At 37.5% G+C, this 12,159-nt stretch overlaps 4 non-coding genes across 4 annotated transcripts; all 4 read left to right on the forward strand.

Moving 5' to 3' along the window:
* The first annotated feature begins 1,218 nt into the window (after nt 1-1,218).
* On the forward strand, nt 1,219-1,291 carry Trnar-ucu (transfer RNA arginine (anticodon UCU)). Its single transcript has one exon. It is a non-coding gene; the product is annotated as a tRNA-Arg (tRNA).
* An 879-nt stretch (nt 1,292-2,170) lies between these two features.
* On the forward strand, nt 2,171-2,243 carry Trnar-ccu (transfer RNA arginine (anticodon CCU)). Its single transcript has one exon. It is a non-coding gene; the product is annotated as a tRNA-Arg (tRNA).
* Nucleotides 2,244-7,756: 5,513 nt separating this feature from the next.
* On the forward strand, nt 7,757-7,829 carry Trnar-ucu (transfer RNA arginine (anticodon UCU)). The gene has a single exon. It is a non-coding gene; the product is annotated as a tRNA-Arg (tRNA).
* Nucleotides 7,830-8,708: 879 nt separating this feature from the next.
* Trnar-ccu (transfer RNA arginine (anticodon CCU)) lies at nt 8,709-8,781 on the forward strand. Its single transcript has one exon. It is a non-coding gene; the product is annotated as a tRNA-Arg (tRNA).
* The last annotated feature ends 3,378 nt before the right edge of the window (nt 8,782-12,159 follow it).

Below are 12,159 nucleotides of genomic sequence, written 5' to 3' on the forward strand. Positions count from 1 at the left end.
AGAGGTGTCATGAAGATCATGAAAGAAATTTGATCAAGTATACAGAGCAGAGGGATACATGCAAGAGAATGGAAGTCTTGGTTGTTGCGAGTAGAGGTGGGTAGGGCAGGGTTTTGTAATGAATCAGACTGTAAGATGCTGAGCGCTCTGAGGATAACAGGAACAAACTGTCAAGTGTAGATTCAAACATTTGGCAAAACGTCTGATTATGGATGAAGCGTTAGGCCGAAATGCTGGCTGCCTACTTCCAAACAGGTAGTGACTGACCAACACTGTTTTTGTACTATCAGAATGGTGTTCAGGATAAGTGGAGAAAATCAAAGTGATAGATGGTCCCTGCTGAAGATGTTGGTGCTATTGCAGGAGATGTGCTCTAGTATGTACGTACGTACGTATGGATGTATGTATGCATGAGTACATGTATGGATGGATGGATGTGTTTGGAAAATCATGAAAGCTGTAGAAATTTTGAAAGAGATTTTAATTTGAGAAATTCATTTCGATAATAAGACCCCTCCCCACCTAATGAAAAAACGAATGTCTGATTATCTGTCCGTATATAGCAGTGCTTACAAGAAGAGTAACAACTCCTCGGTAAATATTGATACCCGAGGTTAGTTTGACTTCTAAATAGCTGAATATAAAAATGAGAAAGTTTCGGCCTCAGTTACATTTATTGAAAAGGACCATGTTATATCTACCAATTCTTAGATTTCTTCTTCTAATTAAAGTTCAAGGCTCTTCAATAAAATTAGATCGTTCTAATAATATCATCGTTCCTCTTGAATACGAAATAAAATATGGAAATATATGAGGACCTTATAGATTCTCTTTCCAATGTATATATAAAAAGCCAGCAAAACCCAGTTTACTTATTTATTTATATATTTTCGTGAAAGGGGTAGAAATGGCATCTTTGACAATGTTGCTGAGGCTGTTAATTGTTATTTATCGTTGTTATTGTTTTCGTCTTCGAGAATAATAATAATAATAATAATTGTAGTGACAATAGCAACGACTTCAGCAACAGGAATAACAAGGTAAATAACACTAAATTTGCATAGGGCGTATTGCGTGTGCACAGTTATTTATGTTATTGCTTAAGATTAACATTTCATCATAGAATGAATATTTGTCAGATGATAAATCACAGACAGATCAAATTATCTTTAAGCAACCATCACAGACAGATCAAAATGCGTTTAAACAGCCATCAATGTCTCCGTGGCCTAATGGATAAGGCACCGGCCTTCTAAGCCGGGGATTGCGGGTTCGAGTCCCGCCGGAGGTGGGAATGTATTTTGGTGTAGGTGTATTCTAAAGCTTCCTTCAGTGCCAGTTCTGATCACTTCTTAATTGAGATTCTTACCTGTAAATTGGATGAGAGTGGCAGCCACATTCAAGGTACATTCTTGTAGAAAAAAGATTTCTATATTTTTCTTTTAAATGTTAAAAAAGGAGACAGAGGAAGATATAGAAATAACTTAATTTGGTTTTATTTGAACGGACGATTTTAGGCTATAAAGAGCAAACTGAGAAATGTCAAAATCAAATAGGGATTTCCAACCGAGTCATACCAGAGACTTATAAAAATGTAGTCCGAGTTCCCTCTGACACTTGCCGTTCCATTTGTTTGATATTTGGACATTTATGCTGGGGTGTAGGGCCAGAGTCTATTCCGAATCTAAAAGTTGGAATGTGCAGACAGCATTAGGTGTTGGCATTGGGTAGCCGTTTACTAGCCGGCCCAGGAAACTTGTACGACCTTTCATCAAAATATATCTGGTACCTTAGGTTAATCTGACTTGTAAATAGCGGAATAAATAAATGAGAACGTTTCGGCCTCAGTTACATCTATTGAAAAGGACCATCTTATAACTACCATTTCTTAGATTTCTTCTTCTAATTAAAGTTGATGGCTCTTCATTAAAATTATATCGTTCTAGTATCATCGTTGCTCTTGAATACGAAGTAAAATATGAAAATATTTGAGGACCTTATAGATTCTCTTTCCAATGTATATATAAAAAACCCAGTAAATTTGCAACGAGCGTATTTCGTGTACACAGTTGTTTATTATATTGTTAAACATTGACATTTCATCGTAGAATGAATTTTTGCCCGATGATAAGACACAGACAGATCAAAATATGTTTTCAAAGCCTTCAACGCCTCCGTGGCCTAATGGATAAGGCACCGGCCTCCTAAGCCGGGGATTGCGGGTTCGAGTCCCGCCGGAGGTGGGAATATATTTTGGTGCAGGTGTATTTTTAAAGCTTGCTTCAGTGATAGTTCTGATCATTTTCTCCATTAAGATTCATACCTGTAAATTGGAATAGAGCGGCAACCACAGTCAAGGAACATGCTTGTGGAAAATATGTTTCTAAAATTATATTATCCGTACGTAAGATAATCATCGAAATTGTCAATGTTAAAAAAAAAAACAAAAAACAACAGAGAAAGATATACCAACAACTTAATTTGGTTTTATTTCAACGAACGATTCTCGAGCTTTAAAGAGCAAACTAAGAAATAGCCAAATCAAATAGGGATTGTTCACTTGTCCAAAGTCGATGCTAGTACTGGTAATTCGGCATGATCATCAATTTATATTATGCATGCAAACCATACATTTGCAAGCCAAACATTGACGTTTCTGTTTTTGCCACTGGAATCACAGGCTTATTTACAATAAGGTAGCTTTCGAACAACTGTAGTTATATAGGCCACTTGGGCCTCAAAAGCGTTTTTATAGAAATAGTACCCCGAAATGTATGACCTCAAACGGCAAATTAACATGGGTGACGTCACGGAACTGATATGTAAAGCAATTAATAAAAAATCAGCACAAAACATGTTTCTCAAAACGTATGAGAGCATTGTTTTTGTAAAAATATTGGGTATGAACGGCCTGTCAAATTTAAAATTCTGCAGGGCTTTTATTGTGGAAAAGGAATCCGGAAAGATGATATAATTTGTTTTTATTTATTGGTTTCAATATAGCTCAAAACTTCGTACCGCTGCAGTGGCCTAGTGATTAGAGCGGCCGCCTCAGATGCGGGAGGTCGCGGTTTCGATCTGAGTCATTCCAGAGACTTATTAAAATGTTGTTCGAGTTTCCTCTGACCCGTGCCACCCCAATTTTTTGATATTTGGACGTTTATGTTGGGGTGTAGGGTCAGAGTCCATTCCTCCATTCCCTGCCTAAAAGTTGGAATTCGCAGACAGCATTTGGTGTTGTCATGGTGTAGCGGCTTACTAGCCAGCCCAGACTTGAACGATCTTTCATCAAAATATACCTGCCTGAAATCGATAGGAATATGATTTAAGTTCTCATAAATTGCGATCATAGCATTCGTTATGTTTTTAATCCGCTGACAGACGTGACTACACAACTCTTGCACCCTACATGTCAATGATATCAAAGGTCATACAGTCAAGTGATAACAACAATACACCAATTGTAGTGTTGCTGTAGGAAAACAAATCGAACATATAAATGAAAGTCACGTAATATTTATAAAAAAAATGAAAGAAAAAAAGCATAAACATCTCAAAATATTTATTTTGAAAACAACGACCGAAAATCTGTAAATGTTTCAGCAATTTGAAGAAAATCAGATTCTTTACGCAGAGAGCACATGTCACTGTGGTTGTCATGTGACACCAACAAACACATCGCTAACACGTGATCGGCACTTCTTGAGAATGTTAATCTCGTCCCTGCTGCGATACCGACAGGTGTCTGGCTGTTGTTCTCAGAATAAATGTATTGAGAATTAAGTGTGCATTATATTTATTTACACACATTAATTGACTTCTACATAATATGTCCAAGTTCTATGTATAACAACTTCGAAAATTTGCTTATTGTCGAAATCACGTGACTATATGACCGCTGATGTCATTAACATGTAGGTTGCGAGATTTGCATAGTCATATGACTCGGAATGCAAATGGCAGATCCAGGTCAAATTTCAGCAACAACGTACTTTCGTCACGTCTGTCAGCGGATTAAAGACATGACGAATGCTATGTTCACGAGTTTTGAGAAAATTAATCATATTCCTATCGATTTCATGCAGGTATATCTCGACGAAAGGTCGTTCAAGTTTGCTGCTCCGGCTAGTAAGCGGCTACCACATGCCGACCCCAAATTATGTAGGCGAATTCCAACTTTTCGATAGAGAATGGACTCAGACCCTACACCCCAACATAAATGTCCAAATATCAAAAATGGCGTGACAAGGGTCAGAGGAAACTAATAAAAATAGTACTAGCAGCTGCCTCGAATGTCGCTCAGCATTAAGAGGTTATTGTCAGGAATAGTATTCCTGGCGTCAGGATAATGTGACTGGGTGGGACATCATGCTATGTGCATGCGGCATGATGCCCCAGTACTAGACATCATTTAAAGCTGTCACACTACCGATATCGTAACGGTATGACTGAGAAATTATTAAAGCTACGTTAAAATTCCAAATCACACCCACCCACACACTCAAAGCTTCGTGTATGACTGTAGATTCTACACTAATAAGTGTGGCTTTATCCGGTAAGCGGCTATTGATGATGACATTGCTTGTCACTGGCAGCTACAACTTTTGTTTACGTCTTTCTAACTGTCTGAATATATGGACATATGGGTACAATGATAGGCTCTGAATTCGATGAATTTACTCTGAAAAGGATATGAATTGTTGAAGACTTTATGAATTCTCACAAGTCAAAAAAAAAAAGAAAAATTTGAATGTTTTGATAATCTCGGTGCTGATTTGGGAAATTAAGAGTTAAAATTATTTTTCAATGTTGCATTTTGCTGTTTGAAAGAGAAGACGAATCCGTTCGTAAAAAGATGGAACAAAATTTGATTTCGGAACGTAGAAATTTGATATATGGAACTAAATGCTACATATGCGGGTATATCTGGATTGGAAGATAGTTTGGTAGCATACTGAAGGATCAGTTTCATTCGTCTGAGATATAGTGATAGCTCATTTGCCTGATAATAGAGGAATTCGGAAAAGGAAGTTTTAAGTGTATATAGCCAGAGTCAAAGTCCCTGACTGTGTATCGGACCAAGGATTTGAACGTGGGATAAATAACCTGATCCGTACACACACGATCCATAGTCAAGTTTGGTTTTTACTAATGACCTTCTGTAGCTGGAGCAAGACCTTCCTATCAGCTCCCGAGAATGTGAGTTGGCTAAGGTCGTTTTGACATTTGTTCCTGAGATATCTAATATGTAGACAAAATATATTTTACGTCGAATATAAGGCCAATAAATATGTTCTCCACCACAGCAGGAACAAGACAATCTTCAAGATAAAGCTTTGGATCATAAGGAATGCGATGTTATCGGCCGAAATGCCTTCGGTTAGATTTTGATGTCGAACATTTCAACTCTATTTTACTTCCTTCCATTTCTGAACTCAGTTTATGTTCATCTGTGGTTGACGTTCAATCGTATGCATTTTCTTTGGTTTATAGCAGATCAAAAGGTCTTCAACATACAATGAGCAGTCAGGTCCTGGATTAGGGCATTTCACTGATCTGGTAATTCTAATGCTGATAGGGGTAACTGTCAATGCTGCCCTGAGGTATATCAATCTCATGAGGTTAACTTTGAAGAAAGGGTTCTATCAACCTTAACTCTGAAGTCTCATTTACAAAATTGGAATGAAGTTAGGCCTAGACTGAACAGGTTATTCATTATGCCGTACTTCTATATGATGTCAAAAAATTTCACCAAGTCGAAAAAGCGGGAAGTATATGTTCTTTCTTTATGAAAATATCTCTAATTAATACATTTGTCATGTCTGACAAGTTGGTCAATTGTGCTTCTTTGATTTCTGATTCCACGCCGAACCTCTGGTACTATGCCATTTAATATAAGGTGCTAGTTTAGTTGGTTATTTAGCATCTATTGAATGGTTTTGCAAATAAATACAGCTTCTTAATGATACCGGACGATTGATCCGTGAATAATTCCTAGATTTAACAAGGGTGTAATCAGGCGGACAAATAGTTCTAAAATATCAGCACATATTTGGGGGTGGGGGGTGTCTGACTTATGGGACTAGAAATATTTAATGACTTTCAAAACACTGTCCCTCTAGCTTCAAGTAGGCCATTATATAGAATATTTGGTGGAAACGAATGAATAACGAATATACTTGACTGAGTGGGTGAAATCCTCAGTGATTTCACTAGTGGCGACTAGTGTAGTTTTGCAGCCGCGAGAGGAAATATATCCGTCATTCAGTCGGAAGAAGCAAATTTTCGTTTTAGTTAATGTCCAAACATATAGGCAGCTTTTGGATTGATTGACCCACGAGAAGCTGAAATCAGTACATCCTAGGTATAAACGAAAACGATCTTCACTCAATCTGACAGTTGGGACATGCATGTGTGAACCATGAGTAAGAAATTGGTTTCTCGGAAATTGTGCAGACTTGTCTGCCTCTAAACGTTCTGATTTGGCATGTGTCTAGGAAGAAGCTGGTGACAATTAAGTTGACTTAAAGTTGGGAGGAGAGGTGTCATGAAGATCATGAAAGAAATTTGATCAAGTATACAGAGCAGAGGGATACATGCAAGAGAATGGAAGTCTTGGTTGTTGCGAGTAGAGGTGGGTAGGGCAGGGTTTTGTAATGAATCAGACTGTAAGATGCTGAGCGCTCTGAGGATAACAGGAACAAACTGTCAAGTGTAGATTCAAACATTTGGCAAAACGTCTGATTATGGATGAAGCGTTAGGCCGAAATGCTGGCTGCCTACTTCCAAACAGGTAGTGACTGACCAACACTGTTTTTGTACTATCAGAATGGTGTTCAGGATAAGTGGAGAAAATCAAAGTGATAGATGGTCCCTGCTGAAGATGTTGGTGCTATTGCAGGAGATGTACTCTAGTATGTACGTACGTACGTATGTATGTATGTATGCATGAGTACATGTATGGATGGATGGATGTGTTTGGAAAATCATGAAAGCTGTAGAAATTGTGAAAGAGATTTTAATTTGAGAAATTCATTTCGATAATAAGACCCCTCCCCACCTAATGAAAAAACGAATGTCTGATTATCTGTCCGTATATAGCAGTGCTTACAAGAAGAGTAACAACTCCTCGGTAAATATTGATACCCGAGGTTAGTTTGACTTCTAAATAGCTGAATATAAAAATGAGAAAGTTTCGGCCTCAGTTACATTTATTGAAAAGGACCATGTTATATCTACCAATTCTTAGATTTCTTCTTCTAATTAAAGTTCAAGGCTTTTCAATAAAATTAGATCGTTCTAATAATATCATCGTTCCTCTTGAATACGAAATAAAATATGGAAATATATGAGGACCTTATAGATTCTCTTTCCAATGTATATATAAAAAGCCAGCAAAACCCAGTTTACTTATTTATTTATATATTTTCGTGAAAGGGGTAGAAATGGCATCTTTGACAATGTTGCTGAGGCTGTTAATTGTTATTTATCGTTGTTATTGTTTTCGTCTTCGAGAATAATAATAATAATAATAATTGTAGTGACAATAGCAACGACTTCAGCAACAGGAATAACAAGGGAAATAACACTAAATTTGCATAGGGCGTATTGCGTGTGCACAGTTATTTATGTTATTGCTTAAGATTAACATTTCATCATAGAATGAATATTTGTCAGATGATAAATGACAGACAGATCAAATTATCTTTAAGCAACCATCACAGACAGATCAAAATGCGTTTAAACAGCCATCAATGTCTCCGTGGCCTAATGGATAAGGCACCGGCCTTCTAAGCCGGGGATTGCGGGTTCGAGTCCCGCCGGAGGTGGGAATGTATTTTGGTGTAGGTGTATTCTAAAGCTTCCTTCAGTGCCAGTTCTGATCACTTCTTAATTGAGATTCTTACCTGTAAATTGGATGAGAGTGGCAGCCACATTCAAGGTACATTCTTGTAGAAAAAAGGTTTCTATATTTTTCTTTTAAATGTTAAAAAAGGAGACAGAGGAAGATATAGAAATAACTTAATTTGGTTTTATTTGAACGGACGATTTTAGGCTATAAAGAGCAAACTGAGAAATGTCAAAATCAAATAGGGATTTCCAACCGAGTCATACCAGAGACTTATAAAAATGTAGTCCGAGTTTCCTCTGACACTTGCCGTTCCATTTGTTTGATATTTGGACATTTATGCTGGGGTGTAGGGCCAGAGTCTATTCCGAATCTAAAAGTTGGAATGTGCAGACAGCATTAGGTGTTGGCATTGGGTAGCCGTTTACTAGCCGGCCCAGGAAACTTGTACGACCTTTCATCAAAATATATCTGGTACCTTAGGTTAATCTGACTTGTAAATAGCGGAATAAATAAATGAGAACGTTTCGGCCTCAGTTACATCTATTGAAAAGGACCATCTTATAACTACCATTTCTTAGATTTCTTCTTCTAATTAAAGTTGATGGCTCTTCATTAAAATTATATCGTTCTAGTATCATCGTTGCTCTTGAATACGAAGTAAAATATGAAAATATTTGAGGACCTTATAGATTCTCTTTCCAATGTATATATAAAAAACCCAGTAAATTTGCAACGAGCGTATTTCGTGTACACAGTTGTTAATTATAATGTTAAACATTGACATTTCATCGTAGAATGAATTTTTGCCCGATGATAAGACACAGACAGATCAAAATATGTTTTCAAAGCCTTCAACGCCTCCGTGGCCTAATGGATAAGGCACCGGCCTCCTAAGCCGGGGATTGCGGGTTCGAGTCCCGCCGGAGGTGGGAATATATTTTGGTGCAGGTGTATTTTAAAAGCTTGCTTCAGTGATAGTTCTGATCATTTTCTCCATTAAGATTCATACCTGTAAATTGGAATAGAGCTGCAACCACAGTCAAGGGACATTCTTGTGGAAAATATGTTTCTAAAATTATATTATCCGTACGTAAGATAATCATCGAAATTGTCAATGTTGAAAAAAAAAAAAAACAACAGAGAAAGATATACCAACAACTTAATTTGGTTTTATTTCAACGAAAGATTTTTGAGCTTTAAAGAGCAAACTAAGAAATAGCCAAATCAAATAGGGATTGTTCACTTGTCCAAAGTCGATGCTAGTACTGGTAATTCGGCATGATCATCAATTTATATTATGCATGCAAACCATACATTTGCAAGCCAAACATTGACGTTTCTGTTTTTGCCACTGGAATCACAGGCTTATTTACAATAAGGTAGCTTTCGAACAACTGTAGTTATATAGGCCACTTGGGCCTCAAAAGCGTTTTTATAGAAATAGTACCCCGAAATGTATGACCTCAAACGGCAAATTAACATGGGTGACGTCACGGAACTGATATGTAAAGCAATTAATAAAAAATCAGCACAAAACATGTTTCTCAAAACGTATGAGAGCATTGTTTTTGTAAAAATATTGGGTATGAACGGCCTGTCAAATTTAAAATTCTGCAGGGCTTTTATTGTGGAAAAGGAATCCGGAAAGATGATATAATTTGTTTTTATTTATTGGTTTCAATATAGCTCAAAACTTCGTACCGCTGCAGTGGCCTAGTGATTAGAGCGGCCGCCTCAGATGCGGGAGGTCGCGGTTTCGATCTGAGTCATTCCAGAGACTTATTAAAATGTTGTTCGAGTTTCCTCTGACCCGTGCCACCCCAATTTTTTGATATTTGGACGTTTATGTTGGGGTGTAGGGTCAGAGTCCATTCCTCCATTCCCTGCCTAAAAGTTGGAATTCGCAGACAGCACTTGGTGTTGTCATGGTGTAGCGGCTTACTGGCCAGCCCAGACTTGAACGATCTTTCATCAAAATATACCTGCCTGAAATCGATAGGAATATGATTTATGTTCTCATCAATTGCGATCATAGCATTCGTTATGTTTTTAATCCGCTGACAGACGTGACTACACAACTCTTGCACCCTACATGTCAATGATATCAAAGGTCATACAGTCAAGTGATAACAACAATACACCAATTGTAGTGTTGCTGTAGGAAAACAAATCGAACATATAAATGAAAGTCACGTAATATTTATAAAAAAAAATGAAAGAAAAAAAGCATAAACATCTCAAAATATTTATTTTGAAAACAACGACCGAAAATCTGTAAATGTTTCAGCAATTTGAAGAAAATCAGATTCTTTACGCAGAGAGCACATGTCACTGTGGTTGTCATGTGACACCAACAAACACATCGCTAACACGTGATCGGCACTTCTTGAGAATGTTAATCTCGTCCCTGCTGCGATACCGACAGGTGTCTGGCTGTTGTTCTCAGAATAAATGTATTGAGAATTAAGTGTGCATTATATTTATTTACACACATTAATTGACTTCTACATAATATGTCCAAGTTCTATGTATAACAACTTCGAAAATTTGCTTATTGTCGAAATGACGTGACTATATGACCGCTGATGTCATTAACATGTAGGTTGCGAGATTTGCATAGTCATATGACTCGGAATGCAAATGGCAGATCCAGGTCAAATTTCAGCAACAACGTACTTTCGTCACGTCTGTCAGCGGATTAAAGACATGACGAATGCTATGTTCACGAGTTTTGAGAAAATTAATCATATTCCTATCGATTTCATGCAGGTATATCTCGACGAAAGGTCGTTCAAGTTTGCTGCTCCGGCTAGTAAGCGGTTACCACATGCCGACCCCAAATTATGTAGGCGAATTCCAACTTTTCGACAGAGAATGGACTCAGACCCTACACCCCAACATAAATGTCCAAATATCAAAAATGGCGTGACAAGGGTCAGAGGAAACTAATAAAAATAGTACTAGCAGCTGCCTCGGATGTCGCTCAGCATTAAGAGGTTATTGTCAGGAATAGTATTCCTGGCGTCAGGATAATGTGACTGGGTGGGACATCATGCTATGTGCATGCGGCATGATGCCCCAGTACTAGACATCACTATAAGCTGTCACACTACCGATATCGTAACGGTATGACTGAGAAATTATTAAAGCTACGTTAAAATTCCAAATCACACCCACCCACACACTCAAAGCTTCGTGTATGACTGTAGATTCTACACTAATAAGTGTGGCTTTATCCGGTAAGCGGCTATTGATGATGACATTGCTTGTCACTGGCAGCTACAACTTTTGTTTACGTCTTTCTAACTGTCTGAATATATGGACATATGGGTACAATGATAGGCTCTGAATTCGATGAATTTACTCTGAAAAGGATATGAATTGTTGAAGACTTTATGAATTCTCACAAGTCAAAAAAAAAAAAAAAAATTTGAATGTTTTGATAATCTCGGTGCTGATTTGGGAAATTAAGAGTTAACAATATTTTTCAATGTTGCATTTTGCTGTTTGAAAGAGAAGACGAATCCGTTCGTAAAAAGATGGAACAAAATTTGATTTCGGAACGTAGAAATTTGATATATGGAACTAAATGCTACATATGCGGGTATATCTGGATTGGAAGATAGTTTGGTAGCATACTGAAGGATCAGTTTCATTCGTCTGAGATATAGTGATAGCTCATTTGCCTGATAATAGAGGAATTCGGAAAAGGAAGTTTTAAGTGTATATAGCCAGAGTCAAAGTCCCTGACTGTGTATCGGACCAAGGATTTGAACGTGGGATAAATAACCTGATCAGTACACACACGATCCATAGTCAAGTTTGGTTTTTACTAATGACCTTCTGTAGCTGGAGCAAGGCCTTCCTATCAGCTCCCGAGAATGTGAGTTGGCTAAGGTCGTTTTGACATTTGTTCCTGAGATATCTAATATGTAGACAAGATTTATTTTAGGTCGAATATAAGGCCAATAAATATGTTCTCCACCACAGCAGGAACAAGACAATCTTCAAGATAAAGCTTTGGATCATAAGGAATGCGATGTTATCGGCCGAAATGCCTTCGGTTAGATTTTGATGTCGAACATTTCAACTCCATTTTACTTTCTTCCATTTCTGAACTCAGTTTATGTTCATCTGTGGTTGACGTTCAATCGTATGCATTTTCTTTGGTTTATAGCAGATCAAAAGGTCTTCAACATACAATGAGCAGTCAGGTCCTGGATTAGGGCATTTCACTGATCTGGTAATTCTAATGCTGATAAGGGTAACTGTGAATGCTGCCCTGAGGTATATCAATCTCATGAGGT

This window comes from Sinohyriopsis cumingii, chromosome 2 (genome assembly GCF_028554795.1).
Source record: "Sinohyriopsis cumingii isolate HCF-2022 chromosome 2, ASM2855479v2, whole genome shotgun sequence".
In the NCBI taxonomy this organism is placed as follows: Eukaryota; Metazoa; Mollusca; class Bivalvia; order Unionida; family Unionidae; genus Sinohyriopsis; species Sinohyriopsis cumingii.